Source organism: Drosophila innubila, chromosome X, assembly GCF_004354385.1.
Source record: "Drosophila innubila isolate TH190305 chromosome X, UK_Dinn_1.0, whole genome shotgun sequence".
Lineage (NCBI taxonomy): Eukaryota > Metazoa > Arthropoda > Insecta > Diptera > Drosophilidae > Drosophila > Drosophila innubila.
This window is the reverse complement of record NC_047626.1, coordinates 34558957-34578007: the sequence shown is the minus strand read 5'-3', so window position 1 is coordinate 34578007 and position 19051 is coordinate 34558957. Positions and strand designations below refer to the sequence as shown.

General features: G+C 38.8%; 2 pseudogenes; both read right to left on the bottom strand.

The window, feature by feature from the left end:
• Positions 1-4634: 4634 nt before the first annotated feature.
• LOC117794370 lies at positions 4635-4813 on the bottom strand (annotated as a pseudogene).
• Positions 4814-16103: 11290 nt separating this feature from the next.
• LOC117794369 lies at positions 16104-16282 on the bottom strand (annotated as a pseudogene).
• Positions 16283-19051: the final 2769 nt, after the last annotated feature.

The window sequence follows — 19051 nt, the reverse complement described above, 5'->3', positions numbered from 1 at the left end:
TCCAAGTCTTAGTATGAAAAACTTTTTTTCGTCAGTAGCAACGCGAGCGAAGCGAGCTGTGGGTACCTAATTTTTCATTATAATTAAAACTAGTGGGCCGGTGCTACAGTCGAGCATACTCGACTGTCGGAGACCCCGTACTTACTATGGCAAAAACTAATAATGGAAAAAATTAAAAAATAATTTAGTATGAACACCTAGATCTCAGAGACTATACGACCTAGAGACACAAAACTTGGTATGTAGGTTCCTCTATATTGCAAGCAGATCAATTTTGTTTCCGGATTTGGCCACGCACCCTTTACCGCCTAAAAATCGAAATTTCATATTTAAATTATAACAACAATTTCAAAGCTAGTGACACCAAACTTAGTATGTAGATTCCTCTATATTGCAGGCAGATCAAGCTTATTTCTTTTTTCGATCGGACCACTATATCATAGTATGAAAATCTTTTATGTTTTATGAGACATCGTAACCAATCTTATAGAATATACATTAAAGTTAACTAAATATTTTTGAATTTTTTCCATTATTAGTTCGATTGTTCCTATGAAAGCTATATGATATATTAGTCCGATTTTGACCAAATTTGGTCAGGGTGTAACAAACCGTTCCAAATATACAATCCGTAGAAACAAAAAAGTTTTTCATAATAAAGGTTAATTGAGCCCGATTGTTCCTATGGCAGCTATATGATATGGTAACCCGTTTTTGACCAAATTTCGTCAGGACCGTCCCAAATATACAACCTGTGAGTTTGGTTAAGATATCTTTACACACGAAAAAGTTGTTCATACAATAACTATATTTTTTCATATAAATGCCGTGTGGTGACCTTTGTCCCGTTTTTGGGTCCATCAAATGATCTCCGATCGGGCTCAAAATTAGCAAGGGTATTTTTGAGGTAAAAACGAATATTTTTCAGCCCTGTGCTCATTGATATCGCCAACTAGAAAAAACTCGTTACAAGCCGCGGCCAGGCTAATTTTGACCTATATCAAGTTTATTTTAGAACTTGGCCACGCCCACGTCCGCCCACGTAAATGATATAAAATGTAGTAACAAGAGCAATTTTAAAGCTGCAGCCTTGAGACTTGGCACACAGGACATGGTTTTAAGGAGTGCTAAAAATTTAATCGAGATCGTTTAATAAACAGAGAAAATATACCAAATTTGGTGACAATACTGCTATGTTGTGCACGCAGATTAGGTTTTTTCCAAGCCCCCCAATTTTTCTGTAATCGACAGAAAACTAAAATATCCAACTACAAGACCAATTTAATAGGTAAAGTATTTAAATTCAGCATATGTTTCACTTTGCACACCGCCTGGATGGGTGGGGCAGCAGGTACAATTTTTTTGTTAATGTTATAATAACATTATATAATTTAAGTTATACATGTTATATCAATGTTATATTAACATAGTGTAATTTATGTTAGACATGTTATATTAATGTGATGTTAAAATAATATAATGTTAATATACATTTACAATGTTAAAACACAAAAAAAAACTTCTCAACGAGGTAAAAGCCTAGTGACGAAAGCAATTTCTAGCCCCAAAATTTCTGAAATGCAATTTTGTGACATACAAAATTCAGTTTAATATAAAAATTTTAAATAAAAATATAAATTAATAAAAAAAACACGAAAATTGGCATCGTGCACTGTAAAAAGGGTGAGCTTCTTTGTACATAAAATTAATAGTAGTAGTGGTAGTAGTTCTTTTATTATAAGTATTTCTTTTATATACACAAACAGATATTTTTTACTTTAAAGGAACTGATATACATATATATAGCATGGCTTTAAACCGTCTGCCTTAAATTCAATCCTATAAAACAATTTCAAAATAATTTAATTATTTGCTTTGCTGTCTTTTATGTCGCTAATTGTGTTGTGGTGATATTCTAAGACCCGCCAACCACACGGGTGAGGCCAGTTTTAGCTTATTCAGCTCGGGACTGACAGCCCTGGTACCTCATTTAGTCGCCTCATACGACAAGCAGAGGTGCACTGTCGTAGTATTTTAAGACCCGCCAACCACACAGGTGAAGCCAGTCTTAGCTTATTCAGCTCGGGACTGGCAACCCACCAACGCCTTTCCTCCAGCATTTGCCGACGCCTGGTAAACACGGCGTGGGCAAATGTTCTGCATCCTCTCCTGGGTCTCCGTCACTCCAGACACGCTTCAAACGCCGCGTTCGTTGTGCACTCCGAGTCCATCGAGGAACCGCAGATCATCATAGAGTGGGCATACACATAGCACGTGTAGCCAATCCTCACGTTCAGCACCACAAGCACATGCGGGCGTCTCGCTCAGAGTTCTTCCATGCAGAAATGCATTAAGTGATCCATGGCCAGTCAGCAAGAATGCAGCGTGCATCGTAAAGCGAAAGTCTCGCCTTAGAGAGACGAAGCCGCGCTCGGGAAAACTCGTGTGTCACCCGTCCGGTATCACCGTCGTCCCATCTGCGCTGCCACTCGCTCAGCAAGCATTCGTCAAGCAACGCCATCTTTTGCTTCCAATATAGTCCTTCCAAGTCTCCTGGTGTTGACAATATACGGAGCTCAGGAAGATTGTGCCAAATCTCCCAGTGACACTCACGCATACTCCAAAGTCGGTGGTGAGCGGCTCTACGGGCATTCAGATGGCATCGGGGTTATCTATGACGATAGCAGCTTTAGCTTGACGGTCAGCAAAAACTCGCATCCCGGCTGGGAATCCCGAGATTCGGTGACAACAAGCGTGAGGCTCCTAAGCCAGTACGAACAGATGTCCAGACTCTCTCATCCGTACTCCGAGCTCGATGTTGGCAGCTCGTCCTTGACCACAATTTGCTTGGATGAAGCTAAACGTTTTAATGTCTAGCTTGCACCCTCGCTAGCACCGCACCGTAAATAGGGCATGCTTCCGAGAGCATATGATGCCCCGAAGGCAATGCCTTGAAACGGCAGTTCCAGCAGTCCACCGGACTGGTGCACTTCGCTGCAATGTGGCCGGTCTGTCCGCACTGTCGGCAAACTGCATCCTTGAGCCGGCATTGTGAGACCTTGTGGTCGAACCCAACACACCTATGGCAAGCATAGGTGCGGACGAGCGACCGGCAGCGGTATGAAAACCACTTGATGTAGACCCGTCCGATCCCATCAAGTATGGCCAGCGCTTTTTCGTCAACCTCCAGGTTTAGGTTGACCGTCTCGCCTCCTTTTGAATTCCGCCTCGGTCATATGCTCCCTGAAGTTGTTCGCGAAGAGCTCCAGCATAAACTCTTCGGCATTGATCGCGGTGTCAACGTCGAACACTGTAATCTTCGGCTTGAAGCTACGATTCTGTTGAACCACCAATCCGACCTCAGCAAACTTCTTGTTGGCCACCACTTTCCTCATCTCGCCAACTGACGGTGTGCGAATGATCGCACCGCCCCGCTTCAGCTCTCGTACTTCGTGGACACGAACATCGAGAACGGGTGCAACCTCATTGCGCACTTTCTCCACAACCTGCTTCGACGTCATGGCTGGGTCTGAGCATGAGACCACAGCATACCACGTCTCTACCGGCTTCCTGTCGCGGTAGCTTGCAACAACAAAGGCAGCGGTGGGGGCAACAGAGGGAGCAGAGGCTTGCAGGGCTGCTAGTCTGGTCACCAGCGCCAGGTTGAGGTCGTCGTACTTCTGAACAGCGTCAAAAATAGCACACGCGGCGGTTGCACTGATCCCTGTCCTGGTGACGGTCTCCTTGACAAGCTTCTGCACCTTCGATATCTCAGGCAGGATTGTCTCCATTCCGCTGTTCACTATTGTGAATGCTGAGCGGCCGACAGCACCATCAAAAACAGCAGAAGCAGCAGCAGTAGCGGCAGCGCTGGAGTCAGCGGCAGCAGAGCCAGCTGCGACGGAGGCAGCGGAGCTAGCAGCGGTGGGGGCAACGGCAGCAGAGCCAGCTGCGATGGAGGCAGCGGCAGCGACGGTGGGCGCTTCGGGAACGGCAGGAGGTCCCATCTCCAAGGCTAACCGCTTGGCGTTGATTTCCTCAACGGTTGGCTTCCGCTTACGGCTGCTAGAGCGGCCGCGCCTATCCTCAGACATCCTGGTTGAAAACCAGTACCAATGCACTCAACAGTACAAAAGTTAGCTCGAAACCGCACTTATCACACAATTTGAGCACTTCTTATCGCTGCTTTTACCGTTGGTTAGCGTCTGCGTACAAAGTACCGCAATTCCGCTTTGTTGTTCACTTCGAAAGTTGCTTATCACGTTTACCGTTATATGTAACGAAACACTGCGATGCGCGCACTCGAAATAAACGTCTGTTCGCGACGAACGTCAGAAACAAACTGAGTAGATAGGGACAGAATCAAAGGATCTCTCCGATTTATTTAACGTGGCGTGTTCCAGTTAAGGATTACGACCACGGTATTCGAATATGCAAGCATATAATACAGCGAGTTTGGTACAATGCGCCAAACTGAGAGAGATGTTAGCAGTGGCAGTAGGAGTCTCGTTAATCCATTCATGCGCGTCACTAATTAGATGACGAGGCATTTGGATTTTTTTTTTTTTTTTGTAGCACATTAGTTCACCACATAACGAAATGATTTCGATTGTAGCTTATTTAGCATAGTCTTACAACCCTCAACCATATGTAGTCCAAGCAGCACTCTAAAATTAATTAAAGTACATAACAGCATGGACTGCGATATGCGTTCAAAATGTCGATGTTCATGTGTCCTGCAGTTCACACGATGACGCACAGTTTGCTGCGTTCTTTATCGACCCATGAGCCGAGTGATCCACGGCTTAGAGTAATACAAATTTTTGGTTTATCATAGTAAGAAGGAGACCTTCTTAAGTTGGCATTCTGCCCTGTGCGCAAAAAGATTAAAAAGATTAATATTAAATTTTTGCGCAGTGCCGAATGCCAATTTTTTTGTGGCTTTTTTTTATTATTTTTTGTTAATAATTTATTTATTTTATTTTAATTTTATATTAAACTCAATTTTGTTTGTCACAAAATTGGATATCAGAAATTTTGGGGCTAGAATATGCTTTCGTCACTAGACTTTTACCTCGCGTAGAGGTTTTTTAGTGGATATCAGAAATTTTCGCAGTCGCTTTTGCTTTTAACATTGTAAATTTGTTAAAATGTGTTTTTAGATATATATACCTCAGTACCATGACTAAGAGTCGTTCCCATATAACTTGGCAATTATAAAACCAGAGCACATAGTTTCGACCCTTGATCTTTGCTGCGCGCCTCCTGACAATGGTTAGGAACACTGTAGCGCCATTTCCAGTCGGCACCCTCGAGGAGGGTTCAGTACTAGGATTTTTGCCAACCATGTTATTTAAAAAATTTGCATATTTCTCAACCATTTTAATATTATTTTATGTCAAACAAAATTATCCCTTGTATTTTTTGACATATATATATATATTACTTTTCAACATAAAATAACAAATACAAATCTTTGCTGTTACGAGGCCAAGGGCACTTAGAAATCATTGCGTCATTGGCTTTATAAAATTTTCCATCCCTACGTAAAACTGCTGTGTAATGTCCTTCATTGAATCCGGGACCATGGTGAAATACAGCACTTGATAACACGTATCTTTTATTTTCAAATCTTAGCTCAGTTTGAGGAATGTTTGTTAAATTTAAATTCGTTATTTTCATGTTCAACTGATCAACTAAGCAAAGTGAGAATATTAGTACACGGCCTGAATTTTCAAGAAGAGACTGACTTTGAAGACAAGCTCCGCAATTGCTACATGTGCTATTTTCCATATTTTTCCAGATACCGAAATTAAAGCTCATTAGCTCGTTTATGTTAAGCTTCCTTTATTGGGGTATATATAACTGAGCAATCAAATTATCTGACATCTGTCGATTGGGTCTTTTATTACAATTAGAGCATTTTATTATTTCAACAAGCTTATGCGTAATCAATTGTTTAATATTTTGCAAAGAATTACAATTCAGTCGTAGAAAGTCTCCGCTATCTTGCTGTTCAATGTTTTCAAATAACATAGAGCATAAGTCAGAAATATTTACATTTGTCCCCATCATTAGTGGGTTTGTGTAATTTGTAAATGGAGCTTTTAAAATATTGCTAGTTGTGTCATTTAAAATTAAGTTTTTTATGCATTTAATGTTTATTAGGCACTGAAAGGCCGAATTAGCATAGCAAGCATTATTTGGGTTTTCCATACCACGAATATTATGGATAATTGTATCATTTGAATTATTATTATTATTAGTTGCACTTGTTAAATTTGTATCTAATATCGATGGTTCTATGAAAGCTGTTGTTTTCTTACTCGTATATATATTTTTATCAAAAACATTTTTATTTTTTTTTTGTTATTTGCAACAAGGTGTTGCAGATCTTTTCTATAAATACTCCTTAAACGGTTATACTCTATTATAGCCCCGTCGTTTGTTTTTATACTTTTTGGATTAAGATTTAGTTTATGTAAACCTGAGAGTGTCTTTAATCGGGATAACGCTACATATGTTTGACCATTTGCAAAAACAGTGTCACCAATTTCTATAACTCCAGATGTCAAAGTTAAGCCTTGGCTTTTGTGAATGGTAATTGCATACGCCAAGCTTATGGGAAATTGCTTACGCACGATAAAAACACTTTGATTTAATTGAAATTTTGATTCAATGCGTTCTATTTCATATTCTTTATCTTCAAATTGAACAGTTAATTTAACAACCGTTTTTTCCAAGCGGCCGTTGAAGGTAGTTATCGTTTCATGAAGCTTTTTAATTACTCCTATCGCTCCATTTACCAATCCTGATGGAACATCTAGATTTCGAAGTAGCATAATTTTTGCACCTTTTTTTATTTCAATTACATCTGCTAAGTTAGCTGTTGTCGAGCATTTGCCTTTTTTTCTTAGTGCTTCTAAAGATTTTGCAGCTTTAGCTTTTTGAAGAGCTGTTTTAGCCTCTATTACATCCTCAGCTTTAAGGAAAATTTTTTCAGAAGGAATTATGTTAAGCACTCCCATATTAAGCTTATACATTGTTCCTTGTCGGAAATAAGCATATTGTATTTGTAGGCAATTTATTGATGTATTCAATAAGATCAGAAAGACAGCTTTCAATAGTATTATTATTTAATTTAATATCTCTTGTGGATAAAAGCTCATAATCTTCTTCATCTAAAATACCTAATCTTATATGTGCTAAGGTCGTAGCAAACTCTTGATCGGATTTTTGTCGGATGTTTTGTGTTAGCTCATCTTAGGAAAATAGCTTTGTCCATAAATTTATACTAAGAAGGCCACAAAAATGTTTTTCAAATCGTTGTTTAGAAATATTAACAAAGGGAGATGGCTCATTTACTGGATCTAATTGCAATAAATCTCCAAATAATAAAATATTTATTCTTCCAAACCAGCCATCAGGATGCTCTAAGGTATGATACCTTAGATATTTCTGAAAGACGTAAATGTATATATTGTAAAGTCACATTTGAGACCATTGATATTTCATCAATTATAATAAGACATACACTTTTCAGGTTTTCTCGCATTATTTGTAACTTAGCAATATTTAATGCTTTATACTTGGCTATACCTCCATGCTCCACCGGCAAATTTAATAATCTATGAATTGTTAAGCCATTTATATTTCGAGCTGCGATTCCAGTTGGCTCAGCAACAACGAGATTTCACCAAGATATTTAGTAATAAACTTTCTCAACATATTTATTAGAAACGACTTTCCTGTTCCTCCAACTCCAGAAACGAATTTACGTAAAACATTATTTGGAGATAGCCGAGGATTCTTCAATGTTTTCTTTTCTAATTCTGTTTTCCATGCTCTACAATAATTACCTACAGTATTTATAACTTCATCAAATATTCTTCGTCAATCTGAATTAAGCTGAGCGATCTGATCAGAAATAGAAAGACTGTCTGCATTTAAGGCTAGATTGTCCATGTCGTTTAGTTCATTTTCCAATAATACTTCAAATCCGACAATATTCTCACACTCATCATCTTCAGGGCTTATACTTGGATTTTCCATTTCATTAGAAACTCTTGCTAACTCACTTTCAAATTCTTCGGTTATTTTTACCAATTCATCCAATTTTTCATGATATCGCATTGCATCAAACAAATCATCTTTACAATTTGCAACACTTCAAAATAATTTTCTAAGCCACACTTAAGATCTTCAATATTACGCCAAGGTTTAAATAAGAGTAAAGCCCGTAATAATAGTTTTCTGGTTGCATTTTTCTGTTTGTTTTAAAGTGGTTTATTAAATATGGCGTTTTACGTTTACGTAAGTAACCACCTTCATAGGGATACCAAATAACATTTTTGCAGTTGGCTTTACTTTCACAATATTGAAATAACTCGTAAAATCGTATAAGTTCATTTTTCTTAATCAATAAGACGATTGGGATAATGCTCGTCGACCCAGTTTGGAAAAAATATATCAGTATCTTCGTCCTGCTTTTTATTTAGCTCACTTCTTGGCTTAACTCTTCGACTTCTTTCCGGCGTATATCTATCATTCTTATAACTGTATTTTTATCAGTTCCAAATAAGGGCAGCTGCAGCAATGTATCAGCTGCCTCAAGGGCTACATTCCCTGTTTGTCAATGAACGCATTGCAAATCTCCACAAATTACTAGCAACAGATTTATTTTCAAAAAAATCTCTTAAATCATCTGTTGCAAATGACTTCTCAGGCTTTGTTTGATATTTACAAACATAAGTGCTTAGTGAGCCAGACTTTTCGCCTATAAATTGAATATCCATGTTTCCACACCAAGCAAGCAAAACTGGTGCATTATAATCATTAATATTTTTTTCTCCTTCATTTCTTGGTAAATCATACAATCGTGTCTTTGTCAACTTTCGACGACCTAGAATTGATTTTGCAACGCTATGCATAACTAAACATAAATTAAAATGAGCATAATTATGAAAATTCGAACAGTAATATAAAATAAAATACGCAATATAGCTCTAATAGTTATATAAAGTGTTAAATATAAAGCATCGAGTATGTGCTTTATTTACTATATTACTATACACAATATTTTATATATAACACATTCGCATCATCAATGTTGCGCGCGCTGGCATAATTCCTAGAATTTGTCGCTTCGGCAAAAATCGCGAGTTTTGCATAATACTTTTATAAAGTTTAAATACTCTATATATTTCCAATAAAACTAAATCTTTAAATAAAAATGAAATTAGATTTTTTTTTTGGTATTTTATTTTATTTTATTTTTTCCATTTTTGTCCGGGAACTATATTTCCAAATTCATCCAGGCGGACCAATACATCGGCCACCGGTTGGGCCACCATTTGAGCCCCCGGTTGGGCCACCGGTTGAGCCACAGGTTGGGCCACAGGTTGGGCCACCGGTTGAGCCACGTTGGGCCACATATTGGGGCACCGGTTGGCCCTCCTCCTTGTGGCTGGCCGACTTGGGCCCAGCCTGAATGAACCGCTGCGCCTTCTTGCATCCATGCTTGGGCCGCTGGAGCGTATGTGAGTGGGGCAGCTTCCCAACCCTGGCAGCACTTTCCGCACTCACTGTGGCATGGGCACGTCCACGGCCACGACCGCGACCACTCCATTCATATTGGGGAGCCCACTTCTAGAATAATATAAAAAGTTATTAATATATACGTAAAAAAAAAAAAAAACAGACTTCAAAATACTTACTAAGTAGCGTCCTGGTTGGTCGGTAAAATTTTAAATTGATTCGAATTATTTAATTAAATTAAGAACTGTTCCATGAGATTTATTGATTAATTTGGATTTCAATGAATTACATAATATTATCAGTAATGCCGGCAAAGAGTATAATTATTTTTAGTTTATATTTTTCATTAAAAGTTTTATATTAAACTTTATTCTGTTTGTCACAAAACTGGATATCAGAAACTTTAGAGCTGGAGTATGCTTTTGTCACTAGACTTTTACCTCGTGTAAAGGTTTTTTTGTGTGATATCAGAAATTTTTGCAATTGCTTTTAATTTTGACTTTGTTACTTTATCATTTGTGCAGGCAGATAAAAAAACAATATGTAAATTTATTAGTTGAAATTCTTTCATATTTAAAAATATAAATCGTCTAAACACAAAACTAAACGGTCTGGCAACACTAAATATTTCAGCAACGCAAAACAAAACTGTCTGGCAGCGCTGGGTATTTCAGCAACGCAAAATAAAACAAGACTGTCTAGCAGCAACGCCAAGCTTTCATCTGTACACTCTCAGCTCTGCTACGCTTGCCTTGATGCTGCTGACCCTCTTAATACTTATTAAAAAATATATATTCACTAAACAGGTAATATCTTCCAAACCCCTCAACCAAAATTTATGTTTCATATACCAAAAAACGCGAAATTGTACGTATTACAGAAATCGTTAGAGCCGTTTTGTCAGAAATCTCCAAAATGTAAGCTGAAAAACTTTATTTCACCTGTAAAATGTTACCTGAGTACTTTAGAAAAAAAGTTTAAAGGTATGCCTAAAAGCCCAACCACACCTTTCCAATGTTATATAGAGCATATCTATAGCTTCAATGGTTTGGAAACTGTTGAGGTTTTAATTTTTCCGGGATTTAGCGTTTTCCCGCTAAACTAGCGGTTTTTTCAAAAAGTCGTAGAACAAACATTTCTAGATTTTCGAAAAGGAATAAATCCCCATCATTACATTTAAGCTTCTTTAGCGCTTTGATGCAAACAGACAAACAGACAAACAAACTGACTTTTCATTTCATTTTGAGAAGTCCACTAAAATTTTCAAATTTAATTATCTTTTGAACCAGTTATCGGATTTGGGTGATTGAGGTATCAATCGACGCGTATTTTTAAAATTTTACCAAAAGACTCTAACAGCCCCATTAGCTGCAATCATCTAAATTTTTCACCTCCCACTTACACCCCCGTATCTCATGACCCAAGTTGGTTAGAAAAAGTTTAAGTATGCTATTTTGTAAGTTAAGACTAAACCTTTCGATCGGTATATAACTCGATCTGATCGGACAGTCGTAGCAAATTTTCCAACTTAGCTGTATATATAGTTAGTCGCCTTTCGCACCCTTCGTGATGCTTTCGTCACTAACGCGAACTGCCGTCCGCAGTGATTTATATCGATATAAGTTATATCTAACGTGTAAATTAATAAAATATAAATATTATAGATAATTGCAATTGGGTGACACATTGCATTTAGCTTTTTGTTTTAAATTTTTTTTTAGCATGGGTTTCAGCCATTTAAAAAAATAGATAACAGCAGCAAAAATCAACCAGCAGCGTAGCCAAAGCTATGAAGGATACTATTGTAGACATTGTTTATGCATTGTTGGCATTGTTTACGGATTGTCTACATTGTGTACGCGTAATGGCACAACACTGGATATCGTCAGTAGCAACGCGAGCGAAGCGAGCTGTGGGTACCTAATTTTTCATTATAATTAAAACTAGTGGGCCGGTGCTACAGTCGAGCATACTCGACTGTCGGAGACCCCGTACTTACTATGGCAAAAACTAATAATGGAAAAAATTTAAAAAAAAATTTAGTATGAACACCTAGATCTCAGAGACTATACGACCTAGAGACACAAAACTTGGTATGTAGGTTCCTCTATATTGCAAGCAGATCAATTTTGTTTCCGGATTTGGCCACGCACCCTTTACCGCCTAAAAATCGAAATTTCATATTCAAATTATAACAACAATTTAAAAGCTAGTGACACCAAACTTAGTATGTAGATTCCTCTCATTTCTTTTTTCGATCGGACCACTATATCATAGAGCGCCTATAGGAACAATCGGGTGAAAATCAAGTCTTAGTATGAAAATCTTTTATGTTTTATGAGACATCGTAACCAATCTTATAGAATATACATTTAAGTTAACTAAATATTTTTTAATTTTTTCCATTATTAGTTCGATTGTTCCTATGAAAGCTATATGATATAGTAGTCCGATTTTGACCAAATTTGGTCAGGGTGTAACAAACCGTTCCAAATATACAATCCGTAGAAACAAAAAAGTTTTTCATAATAAAGGTTAATTGAGCCCGATTGTTCCTATGGCAGCTATATGATATGGTAACCCGTTTTTGACCAAATTTCGTCAGGGGTTTCCCAAATATACAACCTGTGAGTTTGGTTAAGATATCTTTACAAACAAAAAAGTTGTTCATACAATAACTATATTTTTTCATACAAATGCCGTGTGGTGACCTTTGTCCCGTTTTTGGGTCCATCAAATGATCTCCGATCGGGCTCAAAATTAGCAAGTGTATTTTTGAGGTAAAAACGAATATTTTTCAGCCCTGTTCTCATTGACATCGCCAACTAGAAAAAACTCGTTACAAGCCGCGGCCAGGCTAATGTTGACCTATATCAAGTTTATTTTAGAACTTGGCCACGCCCACGTCCGCCCACGTAAATGATATAAAATGTAGTAACAAGAGCAATTTTAAAGCTGCAGCCTTGAGACTTGGCACACAGGACATGGTTTTAAGGAGTGCTAAAAATTTAATCGAGATCGTTTAATAAACAGAGAAAATATACCAAATTTGGTGACAATACTGCTATGTTGTGCACGCAGATTAGGTTTTTGCCAAGCCCCCCAATTTTTCTGTAATCGACAGAAAACTAAAATATCCAACTACAAGACCAATTTAATAGGTAAAGTATTTAAATTCAGCATATGTTTCACTTTGCACACCGCCTGGATGGGTGGGGCAGCAGGTACAAATTTTTTGTTAATGTTATAATAACATTATATAATTTAAGTTATACATGTTATATCAATGTTATATTAACATAGTGTAATTTATGTTAGACATGTTATATGAATGTAATGTTAAAATAATATAATGTTAATATACATTTACAATGTTAAAACACAAAAAAAAACTTCTCAACGAGGTAAAAGCCTAGTGACGAAAACAATTTCTAGCCCCAAAATTTCTGAAATGCAATTTTGTGACATACAAAATTCAGTTTAATATAAAATTTTAAATAAAAAATATAAATTAATAAAAAAAACACGAAAATTGGCATCGTGCACTGTGCAAAAGGTGAGCTTTGTACATAAAATTAATAGTAGTAGTGGTAGTAGTTCTTTTATTATAAGTATTTCTTTTATATACACAAACGAGATATTTTTTACTTTAAAGGAACTGATATACATATATATAGCATGGCTTTAAACCGTCTGCCTTAAATTCAATCCTATAAAACAATTTCAAAATAATTTAATTATTTGCTTTGCTGTCTTTTATGTCGCTAATTGTGTTGTGGTGATATTCTAAGACCCGCCAACCACACGGGTGAGGCCAGTTTTAGCTTATTCAGCTCGGGACTGACAGCCCTGGTACCTCATTTAGTCGCCTCATACGACAAGCAGAGGTGCACTGTCGTAGTATTTTAAGACCCGCCAACCACACAGGTGAAGCCAGTCTTAGCTTATTCAGCTCGGGACTGGCAACCCACCAACGCCTTTCTCCTCCAGCATTTGCCGACGCCTGGTAAACACGGCGTGGGCAAATGTCTATAACTGCATCCTCTCCTGGGTCTCCGTCACTCCAGACACGCTTCAAACGCCGCGTTCGTTGTGCACCCGAGTCCATCGAGGAACCGCAGATCATCATAGAGTGGGCATACACATAGCACGTGTAGCCAATCCTCACGTTCAGCACCACAAGCACATGCGGGCGTCTCGCTCAGAGTTCTTCCATGCAGAAATGCATTAAGTGATCCATGGCCAGTCAGCAAGAATGCAGCGTGCATCGTAAAGCGAAAGTCTCGCCTTAGAGAGACGAAGCCCGCGCTCGGGAAAAACTCGTGTGTCACCCGTCCGGTATCACCGTCGTCCCATCTGCGCTGCCACTCGCTCAGCAAGCATTCGTCAAGCAACGCCATCTTTTGCTTCCAATATAGTCCTTCCAAGTCTCCTGGTGTTGACAATATACGGAGCTCAGGAAGATTGTGCCAAATCTCCCAGTGACACTCACGCATACTCCAAAGTCGGTGGTGAGCGGCTCTACGGGCATTCAGATGGCATCGGGGTTATCTATGACGATAGCAGCTTTAGCTTGACGGTCAGCAAAAACTCGCATCCCGGCTGGGAATCCCGAGATTCGGTGACAACAAGCGTGAGGCTCCTAAGCCAGTACGAACAGATGTCCAGACTCTCTCATCCGTACTCCGAGCTCGATGTTGGCAGCTCGTCCTTGACCACAATTTGCTTGGATGAAGCTAAACGTTTTAATGTCTAGCTTGCACCCTCGCTAGCACCGCACCGTAAATAGGGCATGCTTCCGAGAGCATATGATGCCCCGAAGGCAATGCCTTGAAACGGCAGTTCCGGCAGTCCACCGGACTGGTGCACTTCGCTGCAATGTGGCCGGTCTGTCCGCACTGTCGGCAAACTGCATCCTTGAGCCGGCATTGTGAGACCTTGTGGTCGAACCCAACACACCTATGGCAAGCATAGGTGCGGACGAGCGACCGGCAGCGGTATGAAAACCACTTGATGTAGACCCGTCCGATCCCATCAAGTATGGCCAGAGCTTTTTCGTCAACCTCCAGGTTTAGGTTGACCGTCCCGCCTCCTTTGAATTCCGCCTCGGTCATATGCTCCCTGAAGTTGTTCGCGAAGAGCTCCAGCATAAACTCTTCGGCATTGATCGCGGTGTCAACGTCGAACACTGTAATCTTCGGCTTGAAGCTACGATTCTGTTGAACCACCAATCCGACCTCAGCAAACTTCTTGTTGGCCAACACTTTCCTCATCTCGCCAACTGACGGTGTGCGAATGATCGCACCGCCCCGCTTCAGCTCTCGTACTTCGTGGACACGAACATCGAGAACGGGTGCAACCTCATTGCGCACTTTCTCCACAACCTGCTTCGACCACAGCAGATCACGTCTCTACCGGCTTCCTGGCGCGGTAGCTTGCTACGGTGCAGCAGCAGCGTTGGGGCAGCAATAGGGGCAACAACAAAGGCAGCGGTGGGGGCAACAGAGGGCAGAGGCTTGCAGGGCTGCTAGTCTGGTCACCAGCGCCAGGTTGAGGTCGTCGTACTTCTGAACAGCGTCAAAATAGCACACGCGGCGGTTGCACTGATCCCTGTCCTGGTGACGGTCTCCTTGACAAGCTTCTGCACCTTCGATATCTCAGCCAGGATTGTCTCCATTCCGCTGTTCACTATTGTGAATGCTGAGCGGCCGACAGCACCATCAAAACACAGCAGAAGCAGCAGAGCGGCAGCAGAGCCAGCTGCAGGCAGCGGCAGCGAGCTAGCAGCGAGCCAGCGGGGCAGCGGCAGCGGAGCAGCTGCTGCGGAGGCAGCGGCAGCAGGAGCAGCAGCGGTGGGGCACGGCAGCAGAGCCAGCTGCGATGGAGGCAGCGGCAGCGACGGTGGGCGCTTCGGGAACGGCAGGAGGTCCCATCTCCAAGGCTAACCGCTTGGCGTTGATTTCCTCAACGGTTGGCTTCCGCTTACGGCTGCTAGAGCGGCCGCGCCTATCCTCAGACATCCTGGTTGAAAACCAGTACCAATGCACTTAACAGTACAAAAGTTAGCTCGAAACCGCACTTAGCACACAATTTGAGCACTTCTTATCGCTGTTTTTACCGTTGGTTAGCGTCTGCGTACAAAGTACCGCAATTCCGCTTTGTTGTTCACTTCGAAAGTTGCTTATCACGTTTACCGTTATATGTAACGAAACACTGCGATGCGCGCACTCGAAATAAACGTCTGTTCGCGACGAACGTCAGAAACAAACTGAGTAGATAGGGACAGAATCAAAGGATCTCTCCGATTTATTTAACGTGGCGTGTTCCAGTTAAGGATTACGACCACGGTATTCGAATATGCAAGCATATAATACAGCGAGTTTGGTACAATGCGCCAAACTGACGCCCCCAAGAGATGTTAGCAGTGGCAGTAGGAGTCTCGTTAATCCATTCATGCGCGTCACTAATTAGATGACGAGGCATTTGGATTTTTTTTTATTTTTGTAGCACATTAGTTCACCACATAACGAAATGATTTCGATTGTAGCTTATTTAGCATAGTCTTACAACCCTCAACCATATGTAGTCCAAGCAGCACTCTAAAATTAATTAAAGTACATAACAGCATGGACTGCGATATGCGTTCAAAATGTCGATGTTCATGTGTCCTGCAGTTCACACGATGACGCACAGTTTGCTGCGTTCTTTATCGACCCATGAGCCGAGTGATCCACGGCTTAGAGTAATACAAATTTTTGGTTTATCATAGTAAGAAGGAGACCTTCTTAAGTTGGCATTCTGCCCTGTGCGCAAAAAGATTAAAAAGATTAATATTAAATTTTTGCGCAGTGCCGAATGCCAATTTTTTTGTGGCTTTTTTTTTTATTATTTTTTGTTAATAATTTATTAATTTTATTTTAATTTTATATTAAACTCAATTTTGTTCGTCACAAAATTGGATATCAGAAATTTTGGGGCTAGAATATGCTTTCGTCACTAGACTTTTACCTCGCGTAGAGGTTTTTTTAGTGGGATATCAGAAATTTTCGCAGTCGCTTTTGCTTTTAACATTGTAAATTTGTTAAAATGTGTTTTTAGATATATATACCTCAGTATTATGACCAAGAGTCGTTCCCATATAACTTGGCAATTATAAAACCAGAGCACATAGTTTCGACCCTTGATCTTTGCTGCGCGCCTCCTGACAATGGTTAGGAACACTGTAGCGCCATTTCCAGTCGGCACCCTCGAGGAGGGTTCAGTACGAGGATTTTTGCCAACCATGTTATTTAAAAAATTTGCATATTTCTCAACCATTTTAATATTATTTTATGTCAAACAAAATTATCCCTTGTATTTTTTGACATATATATATATATATTACTTTTCAACATAAAATAACAAATACAAATCTTTGCTGTTAGGACCAGCACTTGATAACACGTATCTTTTATTTTCAAATCTTAGCTCAGTTTGAGGAATGTTTGTTAAATTTAAATTCGTTATTTTCATGTTCAACTGATCAACTAAGCCGGCCTGAATTTTCAAGAAGAGACTGACTTTCAACAATTGCTACATGTGCTATTTTCCATATTTTCCAGATTTCTTTATTGGGGTATATATAACTGAGCAATCAAATTATCTGACATCTGTCGATTGGGTCTTTTATTACAATTAGAGCATTTTATTATTTCAACAAGCTTATGCGTAATCAATTGTTTAATATTTTGCAAAGAATTACAATTCAGTAAACGTCGTAGAAAGTCTCCGCTATCTTGCTGTTCAATGTTTTCAAATAACATAGAGCGTAAGTCAGAAATATTTACATTTGTCCCCATCATTAGTGGGTTTGTGTAATTTATAAATGGAGCTTTTAAAATATGTTGTGTCTTTTATGCATTTAATGTTTATTAGGCACTGAAAGGCCGAATTAGCATAGCAAGCATTATTTGGGTTTTCCATACCACGAATATTATGGATAATTGTATCATTTGAATTATTATTATTATTAGTTGCACTTGTTAAATTTGTATCTAATATCGATGGTTCTATGAAAGCTGTTGTTTTCTTACTCGTATATATATTTTTATCAAAACATTTTATTTTTTTTATTATTTGCAACAAGGTGTTGCAGATCTTTTCTATAAATACCTTAAACGGTTATACTCTATTATAGCCCTGTCGTTTGTTTTATACTTTTGGATTAAGATTTAGTTTATGTAAACCTGAGAGTGTCTTTAATCGGGATAACGCTACATATGTTTGACCATTTGCAAAAACAGTGTCACCAATTTCTATAACTCCAGATGTCAAAGTTAAGCCTTGGCTTTTGTGAATGGTAATTGCATACGCCAAGCTTATTGGAAATTGCTTACGCACGATAAAAACACTTTGATTTAATTAAAATTTTGATTCAATGCGTTCTATTTCATATTCTTTATCTTCAAATTGAACAGTTAATTTAACAACCGTTTTTTCCAAGCGGCCGTTGAAGGTAGTTATCGTTTCATGAAGCTTTTTAATTATTCCTATCGCTCCATTTACCAATCCTGATGGAACATCTAGATTTCGAAGTAGCATAATTTTTGCACCTTTTTTTTTTTCAATTACATCTGCTAAGTTAGCTGTTGTCGAGCATTTGCCTTTTTTTCTTAGTGCTTCTAAAGATTTGCAGCTTCTAAAGATTTGCAGCTTCAGCTTTTTGAAGAGCTGTTTTAGCCTCTATTACATCCTCAGCTTTAAGGAAAATTTTTTCAGAAGGAATTAGGTTAAGCATTCCCATATTAAGCTTCATACATTGTTCCCTTGTCGGAAATAAGCATATTGTATTTGTAGGCAATTTATTGATGTATTCAATAAGGTCAGAAAGACAGCTTTCAATAGTATTATTATTTAATTTAATATCTCTTGTGGATAAAAGCTCATAATCTTCTTCATCTAAAATACCTAATCTTATATGTGCTAAGGTCGTAGCAAACTCTTGATCGGATTGTTGTCGGATGTTTTGTGTTAGCTCATCATAGGAAAATAGCTTTGTCCATAAATTTATACTAAGAAGGCCACAAAAATGTTTTTCAAATCGTTGTTTAGAAATATTAACAAAGGGAGATGGCTCATTTACTGGATCTAATTGCAATAAATCTCCAAATAATAAAATATTTATTCTTCCAAACCAGCCATCAGGATGCTCTAAGGTATGATACCTTAGATATTTCTGAAAGACGTAAATGTATATATTGTAAAGTCACATTTGAGACCATTGATATTTCATCAATTATAATAAGACATACACTTTTCAGGTTTTCTCGCATTATTTGTAATTAGCAATATTTAATGCTTTATACTTGGCTATACCTCCATTCTCCACCGGCAAATTTAATAATCTATGAATTGTTAAGCCATTTATATTTCGAGCTGCGATTCCAGTTGGCTCAGCAACAACGACTTGCTCACCAAGATTTTTAGTAATATACTTTCTCAACATATTTATTAGAAACGACTTTCCTGTTCCTCC